We start from the raw sequence: 13,288 nt of genomic DNA on the forward strand, positions 1-13,288 counted from the left end.
CCTTGTGGGCTTATACAAAATAAATGGTGGCCTAGGCGTGTAATATCGAGACTAATCGTCTTAATACTTCGAAGTTCGAGCTCCGCCCGCCAACATCTACTGCTGTCATGCTGCAGGTTAATTTTTGGCTGGGACTTAATTATTTTAATTTCTGAAGAAACGTAGGAAAATTGTTAATTTTCAAGTCACAAATTTATATATAATCTACCAACTAAGATCTGTTAGACACCTTATTTATATAGGTTAGTTATTTTAGTTATTTAGCGACGCACCATAGTAGACGCATATTGAACGGGACTAGTGACGTTTGGGATATGTTGGGTTAGAGACCGGAAAATCAGTTAGCGTTAGAACATTCCAGGGTAACGACGTGTTTAGTGACAGAGACTTCTACTGTGGCCTTTTATCATAATAAATATATATTAACTTGTTCATCATCGTTGACTACATCTCTTCACCTGTTACAATCGATGTGCCAGTTCTTGTTTGTGTTGTTGGTCAACTACACGTAATACACCCGAACAATTACACCCAAACGATTGCAGAGTAATTGGTTGACTTCAAGACAGCCTGAACTAGCAACATCACAGTGGCGACCCCGAACCTCGAAGCCCGACGAACATCGAACCGGACCTCGAAGCAGAACGTTTACTCAGGTGAGGGTCGTGCACTCGAAGATATAAGATTTCATCGGAGTACGGCTGAACACAGCAGTATCGCAGAGTGACTTTGTTCTGGATCTACAAGCAGTCGTCGCCTGTTTGATCGCACGTTCAACGAGCCGTTAACTCAGGGTGACCTTCGTCAGGACCGTAATCATCGCAACGCCTGATCTTCATATGCTGAATCGACCTACAACCAGAGAAACCGTTCATTCATAACGGGTGAGAGATCGTTAGTGAACCTGTTGGACATATTTTTTCTTCGTCGTAGGAGCCACGTCGAGTATCAAGTTTTACCTCGTCAGTTTCGAGAAGGACAGTTTGCCCGCTGTCAGAAGTATTGTGAGTACTACAAGTTTGGTAGCTAACTAAATCGAAATCGCTCTGTCGTCTTACCCTTGGAGAGATTCTTGTGGAGCAGTTTGCTCATTGAACCGGTTGCTTGCCACGTTTATAACGGTCACTGTGTTTAACCTTTGGAAGGTTAGTAAAGTTGTATGTATCATTACTGAACATTGATATATTTAGTATTCGTCGGTCTAGACGTTATCTAGACGTGCTGATAGTGAAGTTGTGGAAATAGCTACATCCACTTAATTTCGTTGAAAACCGTTAATCGTCTAACGGAACGTCGTCGGAGGTGACCTTGGTCTCACCTAGTCTACATTGGACAGTTTGGTCTAGTGAAGCAACGTACAACAGCAAACTTCGTCGTACTACCAGAGTAGCAGCAGAGGCAGTGAACTATTTTAGAGAACCGTTATTCGTCAGCCCAGATCAAGTCATCGTCAAGAAAGTCGTTATTCGTCAGCCCAGATCAAGTCATCGTCAAGAAATTCGTTATTCGTCAGTCGTCCAGATCAAGTTGCCGTCAAGAGACTGTTATTTGTCAGTAGTCGTCTACACAAGTCAAGTCATCGCCAGAAGAACCGTTAACCTATTCGTCAGTAACTGTGTACACAAAGTCGTCGGAACTACACATACGGTCATCAACAGTCGTCGAAGGAACTGGAACATTTTGCTGTGGCATATCAGGACATCTGTGGCATTACGTGGGATACTGGTAGCACCGGAGAACAGAGTCAGAACTGGAAGAGAGGCAGTGGAATTTGTTGTGATCTAGCATATTCGGGAGTCCGAACAAAGGGATCTTTCTTATCAAAAGCTAAGTGCCATTTTTCTTATTAGTATATGTTTAGATTGCCCTTAGAAATAGATTTTGTCTAAATTTGGTACGTTAGCCTGAGTAAAATCAGGTGGTGCGCCTTAAAACCCGTCGGGGTAGAAGACGTAATTTAGATGAAAAGCTATATTATACATTTAGGGTTGTAATTTGTTTTGTTTGTGTAAACGTCATATCCGTTGTTGCCTGGTTACTTCGTGACGTTATCATTGTGTGCCATATTGTCACATCCCAACCCATAGTGATAGTCTCATTTAATTATTTCATTTGTTTATATTATTTTAAATTATTTATTTTTATTAATTTAATTAGATCTGTATTTTTTTTTCACTTAATGATAGAAAGTGCGGGTAGGATTCTTTTACTGTGAATCAGACTAAAATAATTTTAGTTTGAGCGGTTAAAATCAAATATGATTTTGCCATGAGAATAATGCCGAAACTGGCTATGTAGTCAAACACTATCGTCTGGCTAAATTTAGATCTGCAAATTGTTGTACATCTCTTTGGTACAATTTAATTATCTAGACTCTAATTTGAAATATTATTAAGTTGAAGATGAATGAAGGTAGTACATTCTAGATATATATATCTTGTTGAAGATATATTTGACATTGTATAAACATATTTGTTTTATACGGTTAAATAGAACCATAATCTACTCTAGATCTAGACTCTAGACAGTCTTTGAATTTACTCTAGACACTTCACTGTGACTTCAGTCATACCAGATTTTAAAATTGATCATAGTTATTCATACTAGATCTAAAAGTCATAGTGCTCTTGATAACTAGATCTAAATAGTATTATTATACATACTATAATATACTAGATTTAAATTTGTGTGTAATACTGGACCTAATATACAGATTTGAATATAACCATAATAACTCAGACTAGATTTACACATTTACTAAATCTATAGATAGAGACATAACACTTAAAACTTGTATAAAAGTGTGTAAAAATATAAAATAAGTTTAAAGTATAGCCATAACCAATATAGGCTAAGTAAAAATATATATAAAATATAAAATACAATGGCTACATCATCATATGTGGACCTTAAGGAGGTTAAGGAAACAGCTATGCAGGATGGAAAGGCCATGGAGTTAAAAGGAAAGGACTTAGCAGCTTATGTACAGCAGGTGGTGAGGGAAGAAGTAGATAGACAAGAAAGGATCAGAAAGGAAGAATATGAGAAGCAAAAAGAGGACCAAGAAAGGCAAGACAAAGAAAGAGAAAAAATTAGAGAACATGAAGCTAAAATGGAGAAGATGAGACTGGATGCAGCACAAGCCAGAACTCAAGCTGAACAAGGAAATAACACAAATAACTCAAATAATTATACCACTCAAAGAGACAACCCTAATTCGCAGACATGGCTAAAGAGGAAAATACAAAGTTTTGATGAACAGAAGGATGACATTGGTGATTTCCTGAAAAGATATGAGGCAAAAATGTCTACATTTAATATGCCTGAAGAAGAGTGGTCTGAAATACTGATAGACTTTGTTCATGGTCAAGCTCTAACAATATGCCAAAATCATGACCATCATATTGATGATAGCTATCAGGTTTTAAAAAGAGAATTATTGAATGCCTATGGTCATAATGCTACAACTTTTAGAAAGAAATATTTTGACAATATACCATCATTAGAAATAGAACCCCAAACTACCATTAATATGGAAAAGGATTTTTTCAATAAGTGGGTAAAATTAGAAAAAGTGACAAACTCATATGAAGGATTAAAAAATTTTATTCTAGTGGACAACTTTGTAAATAAATGTGATCCTCAATTACAATCTTTTATTAGAGAAAGAAACCCCAAAACTATAGATGAAATAACAGAGATAATGAGAGTATACAAAAATGCCTATCCAAATAAACCATTTTCTGATAGGGATAAGAGCAAAGTAGATTTAATAGGATACACCAAAGAAAATGTTGATAGAAGTAGAAATAGAAACAGATCAAATAGTGGAAATAGAAAATATAGTGAAATAACCTGTTTTAAATGTCAAGGAAAAGGTCATATAGCAGCTAACTGTAGAAGAGGGAATAGCAGGTCTGGAAGTAGAAATAGATACAATGAACAAAATAACAGTAGATATAGGAGTAGAGATAGGAATGACAGGGGAAATTATAGAAATAGGAGTTACAGTAGGGAATACAAAAGTAAAGGTACAGATAGGATATATTTCATGGAAGGAAATAGGAACAATTTTGCAGTGTACCCAGGGTTTGTAGATAGAATTCCAGTGGAATTAATCAGGGATTCAGGTTGTAACACTTTGGCAGTAAAAACTAAATTTGTCAAACCTCATTGGTATAAAGGGTTTACTAAGAAAGTAGAATTAGCAGATGGCACCGTAAGGGAATTTAAAGCTATAAGGGTGTACATTGAAACTCCATTTTTCACTGGTTATTGTGATGGCATTGCAATACCAGAAATGAGATATGATATGTTAGTAGGAAACATAAAAGGAGTTAAAGAATGTTCAAGAAAAGAATTAGAAGACTGGCAAAACAAATACAAAAACATAAGACAAAATCATGAAAACATAGAAACACAAAATATAACAAGTATGATAATAACAAGATCAATGGATAAAAAAGATGAGAAACAGGAAAATACAATAAATGTAATAAGTAATGATAAAGAAAAAGAAACCACTAATGTAATACAAATAGAAAATACAGATGTTAAGGAAAGAGAGATAGAAAATGAAACACAAAATAGTCTTGAAACACAAATATCACAAAGTGAAAAAGAAACAACACCCACATTTGCATTAGAACAAATGAATGACAATATTATTGGGAAAATTTATTCAAGAATATCAGATAAAAACAATAATAATCCAATGGAGAAATTTTGTATAGAGAATAAAATATTATTTAGACAAACAAGTAATGATAACAAGAAAATAAAACAACTTGTCTTACCACAGAAATATTGGAAAGATGTTTTAATCATGACACATGATAATAATTTAGCAGCACATAGGGGAGTAAAGAAATGTTATAGGAATTTGTCAAAACAAGTATTTTGGCCCAAAATGAAAGCAACAATCAACAAATACATAAACTCATGTGACATATGTCAAAAGAGATCTAACAAAAGCTTAGTGAATAAAGCACCTATTCAAAAAATGGATGAACCTACAGCACCATTTCAGAAAGTATCTATTGATTTAATAGGTCCTTTAATTCAAACTGAAAATAATAACAAATACATTCTAACAGTAATAGACATGTTTAGTAGATACCCAGAGGCAATCCCATTATCAAATACAAGTGCAGAGAATATCATTAATGCCATAACTCAAAAAGTAATTACAAGACATGGTATACCTAAAATTATATTGAGTGATCAGGGATCTCAGTTTAAGTCAGAACAATTTAAGAAATGGACTAAACAATACAATATACAACACATATACTCTTCGGTTTACCACCCAGAGAGTGGTTCATTAAAAAGATCACTAACAAAGATAATTCAGAATAATCAGAACAAGTGGGATCATTACATTAACTATGTACTATTTGCTCATAGAAACAACATCCATGAAGCAACACAATTTTCACCATATGAAATAATACATGGAAGAAAACCCAGAGATGAATTAGATGTTTTTAAAGAAAATCTAATAGACAATGAGAATAAATTAAATAATGACAGTGAAACAACAATCACAACAGAATTGAAAGAAATATGGACTCAAGCATATAACAACAATAAGAAGTACAAACAAAGTGCTCATGAGAATTTAAATAAGAAAAGACAATTGAAAACACTAGAAGTAGGAAACAATGTATTAATATTGATAAATGACCTGAAAAATAAAATTGGTAAACAATGGAAAGGTCCATTTAAGGTGATAAAACAAATTAGTGATGTGAATTATCAAATTGAAATAAATGGGAAAATTAAAACATATCACATAAATAATTTGAAACTGTATCATGATAGAGAAGATGAGGTAATACAAAACATTCAGGAGGAAATAGAAAATAAATTTTCAGAAAGAGAAGAATGCTTGATGATAATAACAAATGAAAATCACAATGAAAATGATATTAAGGAAATACCTGTAATAGAAACAAAAGAGAATCAAACTTGGCAAAAGATTAATCTTAATAATTTAACTAAGGAAATGTCAAAAGATATAACTAAAATAATACAGGAATACAAAGAAATTTTTTCCAGCATACCAGGAAAAACAAATATTATTAAACATGACATTAAAGTAACAGACCCAAAACCTATCAAGCTTAAGCCATATAGAATACCACTACATTTACAAGACAAAGTAAAGAAAGAAATAGACAATTTACTAGAATCAGGTATAATTGAGCCATCAACATCTCCTTATGCTTCACCAATTGTGATAGCCAAAAAGAAGAATGGAGATATAAGGTTATGTATTGATTATAGGAAACTTAACAACATCACAGAATTTGACCCATATCCAATGCCAAATATAGAGGATATTTTACATAAATTAAATGGAGCAAAATTTTTTACTAAATTAGATTTAACTAAAGGTTATTGGCAAATACCTTTAACAGAAAATGCAAAACCTTACACAGCATTTGTAACACCATATGGTATTTTTCAATGGAATTATATGAGTTTTGGATTAGTAAATGCACCTGCCACATTTAATAGAATGATGAACATGATAATTGGAAACAAAGAAAATGTTATTTGCTATTTGGATGACATATGTATTTTTAATAATAGTTGGGAGGAACATTTGGTAGATGTAAAAGAAGTGTTCAAAATAATAAAAGAAAGTGGACTTACAATTCAAGCAGAAAAAGTAGAAATAGGATTGGAAGAAATAATTTTCTTAGGACATAAAGTAAATAACAACATGATTAGCCCTATTGAAGATAACATAAAGAAAGTACTTAATATTGAAATACCTACAACAAAAAGACAAATTAAAAGCATATTGGGAATAGTAAATTATTACAGAAAGTTTATAAAGAACTTAGCAGAAATAGTGAATCCATTAAATGACTTACTTAAAAAAGGAAAACCTCAAAAAGTAGTTTGTAATGAGGAATGTGTGAAAGCTATTGACAGAATTAAAGATGTTTTTAGTCATGAACTAATATTAAGACTACCTGATAAAGACAAAATATTTTATGTCACAACTGATGCATCTGGTAATGCTATTGGTGGTTGTTTAATGCAGAACTATGATAACTTACATCCTATATTATATGTAAGTAGAAAATTGTCAGAGGCAGAAAAAAAATATAGTGTCATTGAAAGAGAAGCCTTAGCTGTAATATGGGTAATTACTAAGCTAGAGAGCTATTTAATAGGAAGGAAATTCATTTTATTAACTGATCATAAACCTATTCAGTATATACAGCAAAAGAGCATGAAAAACAGTCGTGTTTATAGATGGTTCTTAGCACTACAGGAATATAAATTTGAAGTGAAAGCTATTAGTGGATCTATGAATATTGTAGCTGATCTATTGTCTAGAATGACATTGAAATGAAATAAGTTTGTAAATAAACTATGATTATATTGATTATGTAATATATATTAATATATTGACACCATTTATATGTTATGAAAAGGGAGATAAGTAAAGTTGATGTTAAGCATTTAAAAGTAAGTATGGATATTTTTTTTTGTGTGAATCATTTCATATATCATTGACGAAAGTTAGTTCTATGGAAAAGGGTGAGTATAAAAGAAAAATGGACAAAAGCGTATAAAAGGGTGGTAAGAAAAAATGTATTGAATGTGTAAATAAAGTTTATAATTGTTTTTTGAAATATTGTATTTTATCAGATTACTGCCAGTGAAGAACATTTGAGATGTGTAGGACATGCCCATAAGATGCCACATTTTCCTCTATGATGAACTGTGTACTAAGGAGGATGATTTTGGAATGTTATGAACTGTTATGAACATTGACATGAATATGAGGAACTGTCAAGATGAAGATGTCAAGATGAAGATGTCAAGATTTTATGTTTGTGGTCTTCCCCTTAGATTGAAAATGCCCTTGTAAGACTTGACAGTAGTGGAAAAATATTGACATATTTTTTTTCAAGGGGGGGAGGAATCTGTTAGACACCTTATTTATATAGGTTAGTTATTTTAGTTATTTAGCGACGCACCATAGTAGACGCATATTGAACGGGACTAGTGACGTTTGGGATATGTTGGGTTAGAGACCGGAAAATCAGTTAGCGTTAGAACATTCCAGGGTAACGACGTGTTTAGTGACAGAGACTTCTACTGTGGCCTTTTATCATAATAAATATATATTAACTTGTTCATCATCGTTGACTACATCTCTTCACCTGTTACAATCGATGTGCCAGTTCTTGTTTGTGTTGTTGGTCAACTACACGTAATACACCCGAACAATTACACCCAAACGATTGCAGAGTAATTGGTTGACTTCAAGACAGCCTGAACTAGCAACATCACAGATCATACTTATTTTGTAGATCTTTTTTTTTTTTTTCACACTCAACCTAATCAGTTCACGTATGTACCTCGTTTCTCACCGAAACACAGTGTGTATGTGTCTGAGAATGCCACCGTTTTCAAGTAAAATAGAAATAGCTTCTCTATTTCTGTCTCTACCTAGGCAACATATAGTTATGGCTATATAATAATTGTTACTTGTTTGAAAATATGAAACATATAGGCCCTATATCTATCGATGTTATTATAAAATTGATATACGTTTGTCGAAATTATGTCTTATTTGCCACCATTGTGAACAGTTTTGATGTGCTCTTAATTAATGGCCAAGGGACCAATGGCCGTCGTGAATCTATGACCAATGTCAATATTTTAAAACATAGGCCTATACAAAGCTGTAAATCCTGCCCAGACCCTCCGATGAGAAAGTGCTTTTTTATAAAGGGAAATCGTTGTAAAGTGACTAATAAGGTATTTTCTTGTTTGCGTTCTTGCTGTTAGGTAACATGAGTTACCGGCAGATTGTGCATCAAGATCAACGTACTTAATTGTTATGCACTCTACCACTGGACAGTTATATACAAAAAGGGAGGTAATTTGCGGATAAAAAAAATACTTCTACAAAAAAGTCAACAATAAGAAGTATTAATAACTTCTGCAATATAAATGTTTTTTTATTTTTTTTTTTTATTTTAAGAAAGTAGGCAACATAGAAATGTTAATGCCTACACGGAATATTTTATTTAATTTCAATTTATAGACTGCCTTATCTTATATAATGAGGACGTTACTTGAAAAAAGAAGACGATTACGTCCTGTGCGTCATGCAACTACATATACATATTAACCAGTGCTATAACATATATATTCCTGGCAACCCAACTAGTTAGTAAAAGGAAACTTTTTTTTTCACTAAGGTACGGCAGCCATTATAACTTATTAATGCTCAAACAAAAATTCCGTATAATAAAATCTGTAATAGGGCCTAATAATCTGGGGAAAATGTGCAATCAATAAGAAAGGATATAAATAGTCGCCATTTTGTCCTCAGCGGAATAGAGAAAAGCTGTGGCAGCAGATGGTCCCTGGAAGAGACAGCTGGAGAGCTCTCATGAGAGTCGCGAGACACAGATTTCAGACCCAAAGAAAAGCCCTTGCAAAAGAAAAACGCTGAGGACGTAGAGAAAACTAAATTAGGTCCTTTGTCTGCGTCAGATGTGACAAAATAAACAGGTCGCAGTACTGCTCTCATCCTTAATCTTTTAATCTTCGGAATCGAAAGCAATGCCTTTTATACCTAAATGAATTTTTAATCTTCGGAATCGAAGGCAATGCCTTTTATGCCTAAAACTAGAAACTCTAGCTAAGATGAAGGAAATATTACAATGAATGAGTTGAATGATATAGACTTCAATATTTTAGGGGATAATTTTTTTTTTTGTCGTGCGTGTGCCTATTTCACAAAAGGAAAAGTACACTGGTTCTATTGCTTCCTATTAGGAATGATTTAGTCACTTAATAGCAAATAATTGTATGTTTTATTGTTGTCAACTATTTTCCACTAATTCTATTGAAATGAGATACAAATTATTTATTTAATAAGTGGTGGAAATAAAGTCTGAAATTGGAATATCAAAAGACGACTCAAGAATAGTCATCAGGATTGGAAAATCGGAAAACAAGAGCATCTGGCTACAAATACATTTGACATGGAAGTCGTTGCTATGATTGATGTAAAGAATAAAAACAATGGAAGGATGGTGCACAGATTGTTTCTATACAATCTGAATATTTGACATTTCGTGACCATATTAACGACGAATCTTTATTAAATATAGAATGTCCATAAGATGATGGAAATGTTGTGTCGATAAAACCCATAACCAAAAGTGTATTTATAATGTTGAAAAGTTTATAAATGTTTTAGAAAACCGCGTAAAAGATATATTTATAAGAGTAAAAATTACTATAAGCACCTTTGTATTTTGTTTGACAGCACACCTAACATAGATTCATATATTATAAGATTTTAAGGGAGAAAAAAAGCTGGTGAGATCTACTTAATATCTTTAAATGTCTAGAAAGAAATGAGCTTGACTTTATGATATGTCAAGATCAGGAATATAAAAATGCAGTTTCAATGTCTGGAGCCATACAGGGGTATAGGAAATTTTAACAACCAAAAGAAAAGCAAGCTATTTAAAAGATGTGTATAACATGCATTTAATTTATGTGGTCAACATTCTGTTTCTTGCCTACAATTTTTGGTACAATAGAATTAATGTTGTCCTTTTAAAATTATAGCCTTTAGATGAGCGTCTTAAGATCTAGTGCCAGATGTCTTTTATTTTATCTATCTTTGCTTTAGGCCTATCTTTTTTTTTTTTTGGAGGGAATTTAAGGTGTACTAAAAAGCCAAAGATAAATAAGAGTAGGCCTACCTTTAAACTATTGACAAACTGGTGGCTAATTAAACTTTTTCTTTACCAAAAGCATAACACGTTCGACAATGGAACAGACGTCACTCTCACAACGAGCAAATTTATTAAAAATGAAATCGTTAAAGACATTCATTTTAAGTTATTGATAGGTTTTCAAGTTTGAAATCCAGAAAGAGAAACAACATTGTAATTTCCTACGGTTGAATTGTTGCAAAATTGAACTATAAATAAATTGTAACAACTGAATTTTACAATTTAATTGACACTCATTTTAACAATCAATTTGTGTAATTAATTATTTTCCTTTGATGACCGCACCGGGTGACACCCACCCTAGTGACGCCACTGATGCCACCTACTGATATTTTAACACATTTGTAGGCCTATATTTTGTTGCATCATACTCTAATTTCAAATTTAATCATTTTGTTAATATAAAATGTAAGAGGGTTGTCGGTACCACGTGCGTTAGATGCAATCGCTCTCCTCCCCAAAAAAAGGGGGGGGGGGAGAAGGAACACTTTTTTTTAGAGAGATTACACACAAAAAAGCACAAAAAACTGTCACTTACATAAGTTATATTTATATACTACCTTTTTGTATCCAGTCCTCTCCGCCCCAGGCTAATTTCGAATGCAATCATTAATAATATCATTAATAATAAATATCAAAAGGAAAAAGGATCCAGACTGCTCGTTTTCATTCTACCATCCCGACAGTTTTGTATGGAATTCCTCAGTTTCTAGATTATTTTTTTTTTACTTTGTTTTATCAATCTCATATTTTTCTATTGTATAAAAATTTGAAGCCTATAGGCCTAACTCACTTTCAATAGAACTTTAAAGTGCCGATTTGACCGATAGCTCCAAATTGGGCCCACCGCCTCGCAGGGGCCCTACAATTAACATTATGCATATCACTATCAGTCTGACAGTCATGGCTCTTGTCACGTGCTTTTAAAAATGTAGGACTTTAAAGAGTTAACATACATAGTGTGTCTTACGACCCTATGGCGCCTATACTGTTTGAGTTGCTTCCTATGCATTTTGTATAAGAAAAAATTATATAACTATCTAATAAATTGTAATAGTTGTTATTGTAAAAAGAAGGGCCTCGCCAGCATCCATTGAATATGGCCACGAAATTCATAAGGCCGGCCCCGCGCTGTCTGTAGCTCATTGGTTTAACCATCGTCCTGTTGACGTTTTCTGCTGACCAAAACAATCATACAATAAAGCTAGCCTATCTTACGATAAATATGCCAAAAAAAGGCATAGGCTACTTACGTTGCCTCGATTGTCACCCACACTTCAATGTCGGCCCCCTCCTCTTTATTTCACTTAATCTGACCACCATTTGTAAATAGGATTGATAGATGTGGACGTCTTAAAATAAATTTGAGCATTTAAGAATGAAAAATAAAAAGCTTCAGGAAGGGTAGCTTATAGCGCTTGCCCAGAGCCCCAAACAGTCGAAGAAGAGAGGCGCCAACGTAGGCCCTATTTTCACACCTAAGATTGAGAAACACTGCTCTAAATTCTACTAGTCGACCGGCGGCGTAGCATACGCCGCTATTTTGCAGGGCCGGCCTTAGGTCACTGCAACCTATGCGACCGCAGTGGGACCCGCACTTTCGTAGGACCCGCGCTAATTCAAGGTGTATAAATTATTAAATTAAACTATTTTATAACTTAAAACATCCCGCGCCCTCCTGTCGATTTACCAGGAGCTCCTGGAAATCTCCCGAAATTGCAAAATATACGAAAAAGTCATTAAAATATACGGAAATATATAGACAAAAATTGTCATTTTGAGGTGTCATTCAATATGGAAAACGCCAATCCTACGCGCGATAAATAAAAACGGCATTATGCATTGGCCGTAATTGTGTAATCTGGTAATAGAAGCTTCTCACGCCTCAAACTAACGAAGAATTAATTGAGGTCAACAATTCTGAAAGATAGATTGAAACATTTGGTAATTCTTGCTATTGAGCGTGATCTATGTAGGAAACAGAATTATTATGATATATTGTATGACTTTGCTACACTCAAGGCTCGTTAGGTATTTCTGTACGTACCGGTAGTAAAGAATGAATAAAATTCATAGACGAATTTATTTTCTAATACAAACTCTTAAATTTCACTTATTATCCGCTTCCCTACCCAAACTTGGCCCCGCGAAATCCGTTCATAGGGCCCCACAATGGTTAAGTCCAGCCCTGCTATTTAGTGACGGGGTGAATATACATAGTAGATTAGTTGTTCTCTTTCCATGACTTCTTGGTCACAATGGTTAAGTCCGGCGCTGCTATTTAGTGTTTGTAAAATGTTTTACATGTTTCGGATGTTCCTTCAGAGATGAAGGACGAAGGGGGGTGGGAGCGGACAGGGTTTGATAAATCCATACGACAGTCCAGCGCGCAAACCGCACGACCAGGCAGCCTTCCGTAGTGACCGGTGAATACTTGTTCTCTCCCCCCCCCCTCTTATTTTCCGTGGGGTGACTATCCGCAGAAATAAGAGAGT

At 33.9% G+C, this 13,288-nt stretch overlaps 1 long non-coding RNA gene across 1 annotated transcript; it reads left to right on the forward strand.

Moving 5' to 3' along the window:
* The first annotated feature begins 221 nt into the window (after positions 1 to 221).
* On the forward strand, positions 222 to 8,163 carry LOC129922190 (uncharacterized). The gene is made up of 2 exons (XR_008774169.1): positions 222 to 2,412; positions 7,672 to 8,163. It is a non-coding gene; the product is annotated as an uncharacterized LOC129922190 (long non-coding RNA).
* Positions 8,164 to 13,288: the final 5,125 nt, after the last annotated feature.

This window comes from Biomphalaria glabrata, chromosome 12 (genome assembly GCF_947242115.1).
Source record: "Biomphalaria glabrata chromosome 12, xgBioGlab47.1, whole genome shotgun sequence".
Classification (NCBI taxonomy): Eukaryota; Metazoa; Mollusca; class Gastropoda; family Planorbidae; genus Biomphalaria; species Biomphalaria glabrata.